The sequence below is a fragment of the Wolffia australiana genome, chromosome 2, assembly GCF_029677425.1.
Source record: "Wolffia australiana isolate 7733 chromosome 2, ASM2967742v1".
NCBI classification, from domain to species: domain Eukaryota; kingdom Viridiplantae; phylum Streptophyta; class Magnoliopsida; order Alismatales; family Araceae; genus Wolffia; species Wolffia australiana.
This window is the reverse complement of record NC_135836.1, coordinates 17,158,894-17,170,483: the sequence shown is the minus strand read 5'-3', so window position 1 is coordinate 17,170,483 and position 11,590 is coordinate 17,158,894. Positions and strand designations below refer to the sequence as shown.

Genomic DNA, 11,590 nt, shown 5'->3' with positions numbered 1-11,590 from the left:
TGTAGGGGAAAGCCAGCAAGATGTCAGCAAACCTAAATATATGAGATCACAAACATAAATTACTCAGGCTTCAATATGAATTGAGATGAAAGTTTGTATTACTATTATTATCTTTGTGAAAACAGAAACTGTATGTTGTAAAGATCCTGATCTTCTGTCTGATATGCAGGACCAACTAATAAATGTTTCAAGTTTCCAAGAAAGATTTACTTTTCAAGAAACTGATGTATTTCCACATAATAAAAAGATCTCATTTCGTAATTGAGCTCCTTGACATTTTCCGGATCACCGTGTATTCCCCATCTCTATTTTATTTTGCAGGCATAAAGACTCTTGGTAGTAAGCACCAATATTGTAAAGGTTAGCTCCATTGATGGTCCACAAGCAAAGGTTACAGGTCCATTATCGTGTGACTCCAGAACAAAAGAACAGATCTAATGGACACGCATAAGAGATGTTAACCGGACGTGAATAAAATTGGGAGACCTCTCTACCAAACCTGTCTCTCTAGGCATAGACTACACATAGGGAACCTGGAAGGATAGAAAATAAACATGTTTTGAAAATGCCAAATGTCACTTTCGAGGTTATGAAATCAAATTATTCAAAAACTCGTAAGTGGCACGTGTTCACGCCAGAGTGCGAAGGTTTTCCCATCATTGATTGAAGCCATTTATGTCAGAGTCTGGATGTAGGCTAGAAACCAAACATCTGTTTGGTAGAACCAACACCAATATCATATTTATTCTATCTCATATAGAGTTTTGAGAGTGATTTAATTATCATCTTCAAGGTCCAAATTTAAAGAGTAATAGTTTATTGGCAGAATTCTTTATTTGTTTTGAACAGGGGTATGTAATAAACTCAAAATTAAGGGTATGTCATTATTGATTTGAGTGTAATCAATAACATTTTGAAACCAATACTCATGTAAATTTATTGTAGTGGACGAGTAAGTTTTCTCTCCACAATGAAGTAGATCTCCCAATGTAGAGATTTTATGAGGACGAGAAGAGGTACGTATAGGATATGAGGTAGTGATAAGATGAAGATGGTAAGATGAGAGAGGGATAATAGACTATTTAATAAGAATAAGAAAAGTATTACCACAAGTGGTAGATATTGGAATGTGTATGAAGAGGGGGAAAATGAGAGAATGGGATGGAGGAAGATGTCAAGAGGTGATGATAAGAAAAGATGATGAAAATAAGGGGCAATGACGGGATTACGGGAGAAGTAGTGATGAAGGTATTGGAAGTAGGTTATGATTGAGGAATGAGATGGAGGAAGATAGTGGTTTAGATTTTATTAGGTTAATAGAGAGGGAAACATGTGACAAGATCATGATGGCATAGATGATATGTGATGCAAGTGGTAGATGATATGACAATGAATGGTGATAGATGATGGTGGATATTGATGATAAAATGGATATGATCTACTTCAGTGAATGTGTTGAAGAATGATCAATATAAGGCAAAAGACTAACCTTATCTCCCTATGTTCCGCTGGAATGAAGGCATTTTTATGATCCATATCAGCCTCCTCACTTCTCAATTAATCTTCTCCAAGCACTCAAGATAGAAGAATACATTTGATGAATCTTCAAGATCTCACTTTCTATTTATCTGCCTCTCTAGGGGGAAAGTTTAAAGATTTTTTTACTAGGATGAAGGGTTTAATTTATAGATTAAATCAAATAGATGGATAGAGGACATAAATACAAAGCTCCCCTCAAAAGTTTAGCTTAATAGAATGTATGGATCATCAGATATTAAGCCTTGAAGTCAGACGATTCTTAGCCATTGATTTAATCAAAATATATCTATCTCTTCATCCTCTTTTAAGGTTTTATCTTCATCGTGACATTAAATGCAATCACCAGAGTGCCATGTGTCATCCTTGTTCGATGGATCCCATCATCTCATGTGTCAGTGCAGGAAAAAGACAAAGATTTAAATAACGGTATAATATTATTGTATTAATATGTTAAAGTGGCATATAAATGTGACATGGTTGCACGTTAGTGCATGACACATCAATGACTTTATTTTAAAAGCTAATGAAATCAGGAGATGTGCACTACATCCACACATGGTCCAATATGTCTTGTGACACATCATCATCCCTACAATATTTGACTGTTCAACTCTAGAAAGTTGATTTTTTAAAAACTATGTCGTGCTCGGTCTCTGTTTCACATTTATTATGAAAAAAATGTATTTTTGGGGCCACATTTTCCATGCGATTAAAAAAAGGGAGATAATTTGTTAGCAGAAAATAATAGAGATAACAAGCTTTAATAATTTGCGGATGCCAGTCATTAACTGTAATAATTGGTTGGTCTCTCTTCATCGAATCAAACAATGACACATGGAATGGTGAAGATGAGACCCCTAAAAATCTTATAATTGATATAAAATTAAATATAAACCTATAAAATATAAATATATATTATGTCAAAAAATTCAGAAAAATCTGTCATTAAATATTAAGAAAAAAAATCAGAAAAATTCAGACCCCTAAAAATCTGTCATTAAATTATTTTCTTTCAGAATATGTCATCATAGAAATGACTAAAATACTTAAAACCAACAAATTTTAAATCATCATTCTAAAAATGGATTTAATCATTTAGGCTTTATAACATGCATACATAACCAATTTAATGCAAATAAACTTGTCAATATAGTCATATTAATATTTTACACTGTGAGTTATCATTAAGTTCTGAAAAAACTAGGTAACACTTTTAAGTGAAAGGTATGGAGTTTGAATATTGTATCTTTTTGTCATATATTTGCTTCTTCACTTCGCTTTTTAAGTCAAGTATTTCATGACCCATGTAAACATAACCTTACGTTTTGCTCCGAATGAGTTCATCTAGGATCAACCAACTAATAAAATCAGTGCGTATTATCTAAAGACAACCTTCCAAAATGAGTTCTCATGTGGTTTTTTGATGGACTTAAGATGCAGATTAGCCAAATTCCATCTGGCGTGAGTTTATGAGGGGGAGAAGAGAACATGAGTTGTCACGATAGAAAAAGTAAAAGACTATACGGAACCAACGATCCTCTCTTCTTAAACAACCTATATCCTCCACACTTGACCATCATTTGGTTGATTATCCAACCCTGAGCAATATTAGCCATTGGTTGGGGTCTGGTCTGTTAGCTGGAATTTGTTTATTCATTCAAATAGTGGCTGATGTTTTTAGCTATGCATTACGCATCTCATGCAGATCTAAATTTCAACATCGTAGAGCACATTATGAGAGATGTTGAAGGGGATGGTTGCTACATTATGTGAATGCTAATGGGGCAAGTATATTTCTCATTGCAGTTAACCTTTGCCTTTTTCATGATCTATAGTATGTGAGTTATCGCAGTCCAAGGAAATTTGTTTGTTGTCGCATAGTTATCTTATTCCTATTAATGATTGTGACAACTTTTATACCATACTGACTTGGCTTCGGGGTGGTTTTTCCATGGAGAATGCCCCTTGAAATCATTTTTTAGTCTTCATTATTTACTCCCCTTTTCGTGCATTGTATACACATCTGAATTTTTGCAATTTCGTCTTGGAGAGTTTTATAAAGCGAACAGCATTAAGTGGTCCTCAGCTCTTAATGCTCTCAAGCAAAAAAATCTCACGCGGTAGGGAATCGCAGATTAATTATCTTAAAAAGTAGAAACATTTCTTGAAGAATGTTGGATTTAACCATAGGAACTTCTTTGACTTCGTAACATGTTTATTTAAAGATAACATTTCATGTTAAAACATAAAACATTGAAAACTGCTCTTTATTTGTTGGATAACATTTCATCGCTCCCACTCGTATACTCGTTTTTTCTCCTAAGTGCCTGAAGTCTCTCGCTCGTAATGGCGTGCCGTCAGAAACTCATTCATCGTTGATGAATTGACTTCACAATGTTTCTCCCCCTCGTAAACACTCCTAACATCGTGCCCGCTCATTATCCCGCACCTTGGGAACATTGGTGAATCATTTTATGTGAAAAAAAGAACCTTGCTGCTCCATCACTTTTCTCCCTCTCGTAAACCCGCACCTCATTTAATTCATTCAACTCTATGCTTTCTTTAAGATTCATGTTCAAACCAAAAAGGATGGGTCGAGAGGCTTGTATACGCGTCTGAACTTTTGCAAGTTCCCCTCAGAGAGTAAAATAAGTGCCAACCCATACTCATAATATCTTTCTGTTCTCCTTATAGTTATCACTGAAAGGTCTGTAAAGGCCAAATCTTCAAGGCAATCATGCTTCTTGGGTGTACTTTATTTCTGATTTATTTTAATAATAAGTCAAGTGTTAAAAGGCGCGACTTGAGAAGTAGACGGAGAAAAAAAAGTTAGAGTAGCTGCCCAAACGAACATGTAGAGCAGCAAGCTTAGCAACTGAAGTCCGATTAAGATGTCACGAAGGACTCATTCCTTCTCCCAGGCTAAGGCAGTCAATAATAAATTGAAAAATTACTTAGCAAGTTAATGAGCGGGAGTGGAGCGAAGAAGATAGCTTAGACACGCCTTAAGGGGCGATAAATCAAAACCTGGTTCATCATAACAATTCTTATTTTAACCAGAAATTATGGCACAACTTTAGGACAGGCAAGAGTGCAAGGTTTTTTTTTGAGGTGATATTACAAAGTAAATAAAGATGTATCAATGTAATCTTTAGATGATAAATGAAGGGGATGGCTAAAACATCTTTAGTCCACTTGGGCCGGGTTTTTTTTTCCCTTGCTTCAATAAGGTATTGGCTAACTTCGGTGGGCCTTGAGGGTTTTGCATCAATCTTTAAGGTGGCCTGGCCCGTCAGCCAACGTAGTAACTCCTGCATGTGGAGCTAGATGTAGAGCCCAACTAGGAATGAAGAAAAATTCCTTGTTCTTAAACTAACGCCTAACGTAACCGTACTACCAAGGCTAATTATCCTTCTGCTCCTAAAGTTGCGACTTTGGAACCTTCAAAGTTCGTTTCTTTTTTATCTTTGATTCTTCACTCGTAAACTCTAGCCTGCTCATGAACGCACGCCTTGAAGAACAAATGTAAACATAACCTGCTCATCTCACATCTCGGGTAGGGACTCGTAGAAGAGAATGAGGTGTGACTTCAGAAGCCTTCTGGTTCGAATCAAATTGTTTGAATTAATAACAAATAAACAAAATAAATGAATAATAAATGAAACAAGAGAAGAACGAACTCAAGAGGGAGCAAGAGAGGGAGAGAGAGTGTGAAACAAGGAAGAAGAGAGAGAGGGAGAAACAGGGAGCAAGAGAGAGAGAGACAGGGAGCAAGAGGGAGAAAGAAAAAGAGGGAGCATGAGAGAGAGAGGGAGAGAGAGAAACAGGGAGCAAGAGAGAGAGAGGAAGAAACAGGGAGCAAGAGAGAGAGACACAGGGAGCAAGAGGGAGAAAGAAAAAGAGGGAGCAAGAGAGAGAGAGGGAGAGAGGGAAACAGGGAGCAAGAGAGAGAGGGAGAGAGAGGAGAGAAAAAAGGAGTGAGAGAGAGAGGGAGAGAGAGAAACATGGAGCAAAAGATAGAGGGAGAGAGAGGAGAGAAACAGGGAGTGAGGGAGAGAGGGAGAGAGAGAAAGAAACAGGGAGCAAAAGAGAGAGAGGGAGAGAGAGAAAGAAACAGGGAGCAAAAGAGAGAGAGGGAGAGAGAGAGAGAAAGAGGGAGCGAGAGAGAGAGAGGGAGAGAGAGAGAGAAACAGAGAGAGAAAGAGAGAGAGGGAGAGAGAGAAAGAAACAGGGAGCAAAAGAGAGAGAGGGAGAGAGAGAAAGAAACAGGGAGCAAAAGAGAGAGAGGGAGAGAGAGAAAGAAACAGGGAGCAAAAGAGAGAGAGGGAGAGAGAGAAAGAAACAGGGAGCAAAAGAGAGAGAGAGAGAGAGAAAGAAACAGGGAGCAAAAGAGAGAGGGAGAGAGAGAGAGAAACAGGGAGCAAGAGAGAGGGAGAGAGAGAGAGATATAGGGAGCAAGAGAGAGGAAGAGAAAGGAAGAGAAAGTGAGAAATAGGGAGCAAGAGAGAAGGAGAGAGAGAGAGAGAGAGAAACAGTGAGCAAGAGAGAAAGAGAGAGAAACAAGGAGCAAGAGAGAGACGGAGAGAGAAACAGGGAACAAGAGAGAGAGAGAGAGAGAGAGAGAGAGAGAGAGAGAGGGAGAGAAACATGGAGCGAGTGAGAGGGAGAGAGACAGATAGAAACAGGGAGCAAGAGTAAGAGAGCGGGAGGGAGGGAGAGACCGATGCTGGAAGTTTGGAAAAGAATCGATTTGTTGAAGCGACGTTTACCTTTTCATGTTCGTAAAATGGAGACCGGAAGGGAAACGGCGAAAATGTGGAGATGCGGGGTATCGATCCCCGTACCTCTCGCATGCTAAGCGAGCGCTCTACCATCTGAGCTACATCCCCTTGTTGTCTAATAAATTGCAAGATTCATATATAAAATAAAATAAACCAAAATCTATGAGCCACTACCAGTTTTGAAAATATTACACTCAAAAAGCTAGCGGACCGCTTAAAGTGGGATCTCCTTGATATTCATTTAAATATCCAACTGAATCAGGATTTTATAAGATTTTCCAAACCTCTGAGGGGCCAAAAGGCGTATTTCAAAAATCTAGTTGCTCAACTATTAACTCTAATATATTTCATGGATTAAGAGCAATCGAAAACGTCATGTCAGACCTTTCCTTTAGAGTATCCATCAAACTAATAAATAGAGTGATACCACCAATTCAATATCGAGGAACCTCTTTTCTGATTTCTTCTATTCCAGGAAAAATCAATTGAATATTTTTATTTCTAATTGTTTGATCATTGTAATCAGTTGTAACTACATCGAATATCAATTGCAAACATTTTGCTTGCTTTTCTGAATCAATTCTTTTTTCTTCCAACCTGGAGTTCCACCTGAAGAAGCAGGGGCTGCAGTAGCTGCGGAATCTTCTACTGGTACATGGGCAACTGTGTGGACTGATGGTCTTACCAGTCTTGATCGTTACAAAGGACGATGCTACCATATCGAACCTGTTGCTGGAGAAGAAAATCAATATATTGCTTATGTAGCTTACCCATTAGACCTTTTTGAAGAAGGTTCTGTTACTAACATGTTTACTTCCATTGTAGGTAACGTATTTGGGTTTAAAGTTTTACGAGCTCTACGTCTGGAAGATTTGAGAATTCCTCCTGCTTATTCCAAAACTTTCCAAGGCCCACCTCACGGGATCCAAGTTGAAAGAGATAAATTGAACAAGTATGGTCGTCCTAATATAATAATATTCCGGAAAATCCCCATAATGATGGCTTGAATATTGGTACCTTCGACCATTTTTATTAAAAAATTTTGAATTACATTTTATTAAATATTGCTACGTATGGTGAAAGAGTATTTACAAAAAAACACTGATCGTGAATGTTCATATCGTGGTGATAAGATAAGTTTGACCACATAAGCAATGCATGAACATGTTTTTGGTTCAAGATTTGAGAATTAAACTTTCAATTTCATCATTTCTCGTATACTTAGTCGAGGACCTTCAGAGGATAAATTAAGCCATGGATGAATATATACTTCTCATCAGAAATTTTCTTCTAACTATAATATTGATGTGTGATTTGATAACTTCAGTCATAGCCGTCTAGATTTTAACAGATTGTGTTTCATATTCTACATTTAATCCTAGCCATCTAGATTTGATCCTAATCTATGTGAAATCCGATGGTTAATTCTAGCTATCTATTTCTCCTAACGAGTATAATATATATAGATTTTACTGTCCAATCTTTTTAAATCCCTATTGACTGTCGTGCTGATGCCCGTGCTGACTTCCGAGTTGGCACTCCTCAACTAGGGAACGGCACGTCCAGGACATGATGGCCGTGAGGTGACGGGACGGATGACAACCCGTGACGAACGGTGACGTGATGAAATGTTTGTCACGTCACCGTCACTTCACGCGTCCAAGTATTTTCAAAAAAATCCGTCACGTACCAGTCACACGTCCATGCATCCTCGTTCCGTCACGGTGGTGGCGTCACCGTCACCGGTGACGGAAATGATAATATTTATTTTTATTATGTCAATAAACATAGTCGAAGCATAATATTATTTATTTTACTATGTTATTATTTATAATATTTTTTTATGTTAATCCGTCACAGCCGTCATCCGTGACGGACCTGTCGTCACGTCACGCGTCCGGGGTATCCCGTCACCATCACATACAGCACGTCACGCGTCACCGTCACCGTCACGCCCCATGCATTCCGTCACCGTCACGTCATCCGTCACGTGTCCGTCACGGTAACGTGTGACGTGACAGATGATGTTTACCAATCCCTATTGACCTCAACAAGGAGAGGGTGATCGAGAGGAAGAGATGGAGAAGGAGAGGGAACAATCGAGAGAGAAAGAGAGAGAGGGAGGGAGAAGGAGAGGGAACAATCGAGAGAGAAAGAGAGAGAGGGAGGGAGAAGGAGAGGGAACAATCGAGAGAGAAAGAGAGAGAGGGAGGGAGAAGGAGAGGGAACGATCGAGAGAGAAAGAGAGAGAGGGAGGGAGAAGGAGAGGGAGGGAGAAGGAGAGGGAACGATCAAGAGAGAGGGAGGGAGGGAGAAGGGGAGGGAACAATCAAGAGAAAGGGAGAGAGGGAGAAGGAGAGGGAACGATCAAGAGAGAGAGGGAGGGAGGGAGAAGGGGATGGAACGATCAAGAGAGAGAGGGAGGGAGGGAGAAGGAGAGGGTGATCGAGAGAAAGAGAGCGAGAGAGAAGGAGAGGTAAGGAGCGAGAGAGAGAGAGAGAGGAAGAGGGAGTGATTGAGAGAGAGAGAGGAGGAGAGTGGTGGGGACCACAGCAGCCACGCGTTGCTGGTCCAATGGGACATGGGCTCCCCACTAGTGAAAACTGGTCGGGGAGCTCGCCTGCGACGACCAGTGCAAAAGGACCCAGAATTTGTTTATTTTTGAGATATCTCCCTGCGTAACAAACTGTCATCCTCTTCTTTCTGCCGATCGCATGCCCAATAGGTAAATTTTGTCTGAGAGGAAGAACACTCGGTGAAAACAATAAGCCCAACAGGTAATTTTTTATGTCGATATAGGCTTTAATTTTTGCCACTATCCCTACTCTCCGACGACTTATTCTTCCTCTTCTTTTAGTCCATCCATTGTAAGCTACGTGGGAAAGTAGATCCCCCTAGCAGTTACATTTTTTCTTCTTTCTTCTGGCCTATAAATACTTGTGTTTTCTTCTGAAATGTCAAGTTGAAAAGTGTCTTTTTCACTTCTGTCTTCTCTCTCGATTGACATTTTGTTTCTCCATCGTCGACACCTTTTTGACGGTGTGAAAGCTGATGGAAATATATGTGGCCGGCAAGCCAATCACACATTTCACATCTTGCTCCATGTTCATTAATAGAACAAATTTATTATAGTGCACGTGTGATGCATATAATGAAGTTCATGAATACATGATCGGACTAAGTGAATTATGATGAGATCGTAATACGGAGATCACTAGTCTTTAAGCATGTGTTCTAAACATTCCTATTCGAAGGATACGCGAGAAGGACATCGAAGTATCTGGATAGAATAGCACTATCTAGCCTCACTCATATGATGAGTATGGCCGGTCCCATAGCCATTAGTGTGGCGACACTAAGGATAGATAGTGGGTGCTCTTTAGTGGAAAGAGTTCATTGAATTGATCCGTACGAATCCCTGAATGGTATTATACCGAATTGTCAATCAGGTTGATTCACGTCATGATTGTGTAAGTGGTCCTTAGACCTGAGACACCAAAGAGGTCTTGTGGACGGACGGTTGTACTTTGGCTATGGCCAACGAGTCTCTAATCATCGGATTCTAAACGGTCTTAGTGCGGGTGCATCAAGAAGTACACGAAGGCGATTGAGTGGTCAAGATGGGATCGTCCACCCTCAGTATGAGAGGTGACAGCTCAAGGAAGATGATGCAACGAAGTCCTTGGCCAAGGTAGTGAAATATTGGAGAAGAGTTCTCCGATGATTTCCGAATGCATCAGTACTAACTCGGATGATCGATTAGGGTTTGATAGTTGACCATACCCTAAGTCGTCCAAGGAGCATCAAGTGGATGAGGGATTATACATACACGGTAACTGATGATGAACAGGTTCCATGAGTGAGTCGATACACACTCCTTTGTATCTTCTAGGACACGAGGTGTAGCTTGGCAACCCACGTGTCGGAGTCTCGACCTATCAATTGGGTTAAATCAATCTGATGTTAATTAATCTATATGATGATATAGTTAATTAATTTGGAAGGCCAATAAAGGTTATTGGGCCACTGGAGTCGTTAACTAAACTGATACATGGGCCTAGAGGGTCACACGCAAATGGTCTTTTGGATGTTGGAAGATATACTTAAGTTTTGGTGGTTTTTATGAAAAATACCCACTTAGTATAAATAGGGGAAGGCCCTGAATGAAATTCACCCATACCAGAATTTTTCAGGGGCCTTTCCCCTTCCTCTCCACTCTTCCCACACCCCTCTCCATCCCTGATGTGATCGGGACGACGTAACGATGTCGACGGAGAAAGAACAGGGCTCGTCAATGAGAAGGAGGAGATCCGACATGCCGAGGACCGCTTGGATACGTCTAGAGGCTGCACACTTGAGCAGCTCGACTCGTCTCGTTCCGGGATTCAAGAAATCACGAATGAGATTGGTGGAAAGGTACTTCATTTCAATGTTTTATCGATGCTACTCGATTCGTAAAAGTCTTCCGCTGCGCATCATTTTTGTTTTGTTCATCCAAGTCAAGGCCTGCAGAACCCAACAAAAGCTTCAGCTTTCTTCGGAACCTTATTTTTGTGGTAGAATGAAGTTTTAAGTTTGTGTTATTGGTGTTCTGCTCTATCGTGTGTCTGGGATCTGTTGGGAACCTCTGATCAACGATGTCGCTGCCTGTAGCCACTGACGTCGAGAATGAATCCAAACGTCCGCTGTCACCTATTGTGAACGGACGTAACGATCTGTCACCTTCAACCTACAACTGTTGTGCTGCCGCATGCCATCGCACTAAGTCTTGCTGCTCTATCGCTTTGTCGACATGCAACCACTGCCGCATTATCCCCCCCCCCTCAGCATCCCGTCGCCAGCGCTCCCCTTCCTTTTCTCTTATCCTTCTTCACCTTCTTCTCTTGGGACACCCGACCATAGAAGATCTTCTTCGACATCTTCTTCCTCCTTTTTGTCCGTCATCTCTCCTTCCTCTTCTTCCTCTAATTTGCTCTTCTCTGCCTCCTGCTTGGGAAACTTGACCCCGGGGATCTTCTTCTACCTCCCGTGCTCTTCCCGGCAGCGACATCGTCCTCTTCGTCATTTTCCTCTTTTTTTCCCATCTTCCTCTTCCTCCTTCATTTCAAAGTTGCTAGAATTCTCCTCCTCGGACTCTTCGTGCGCCCTTCCTCGTTGTTGTCGTCTACTCACACGTCAATCCTCAGCACCCTCATCTGCGGCATCCTCTTACTTGTTGGGCTGATGTACATCACCGACACCAGAACTTGATACAAAGTCTCGCCACAAGA

At 40.5% G+C, this 11,590-nt stretch overlaps 1 non-coding gene across 1 annotated transcript; it reads right to left on the bottom strand.

The window, feature by feature from the left end:
* Window positions 1-6,355: 6,355 nt before the first annotated feature.
* Window positions 6,356-6,428, bottom strand: TRNAA-AGC (transfer RNA alanine (anticodon AGC)). Its single transcript has one exon. It is a non-coding gene; the product is annotated as a tRNA-Ala (tRNA).
* Between the last annotated feature and the right edge of the window lie 5,162 nt (window positions 6,429-11,590).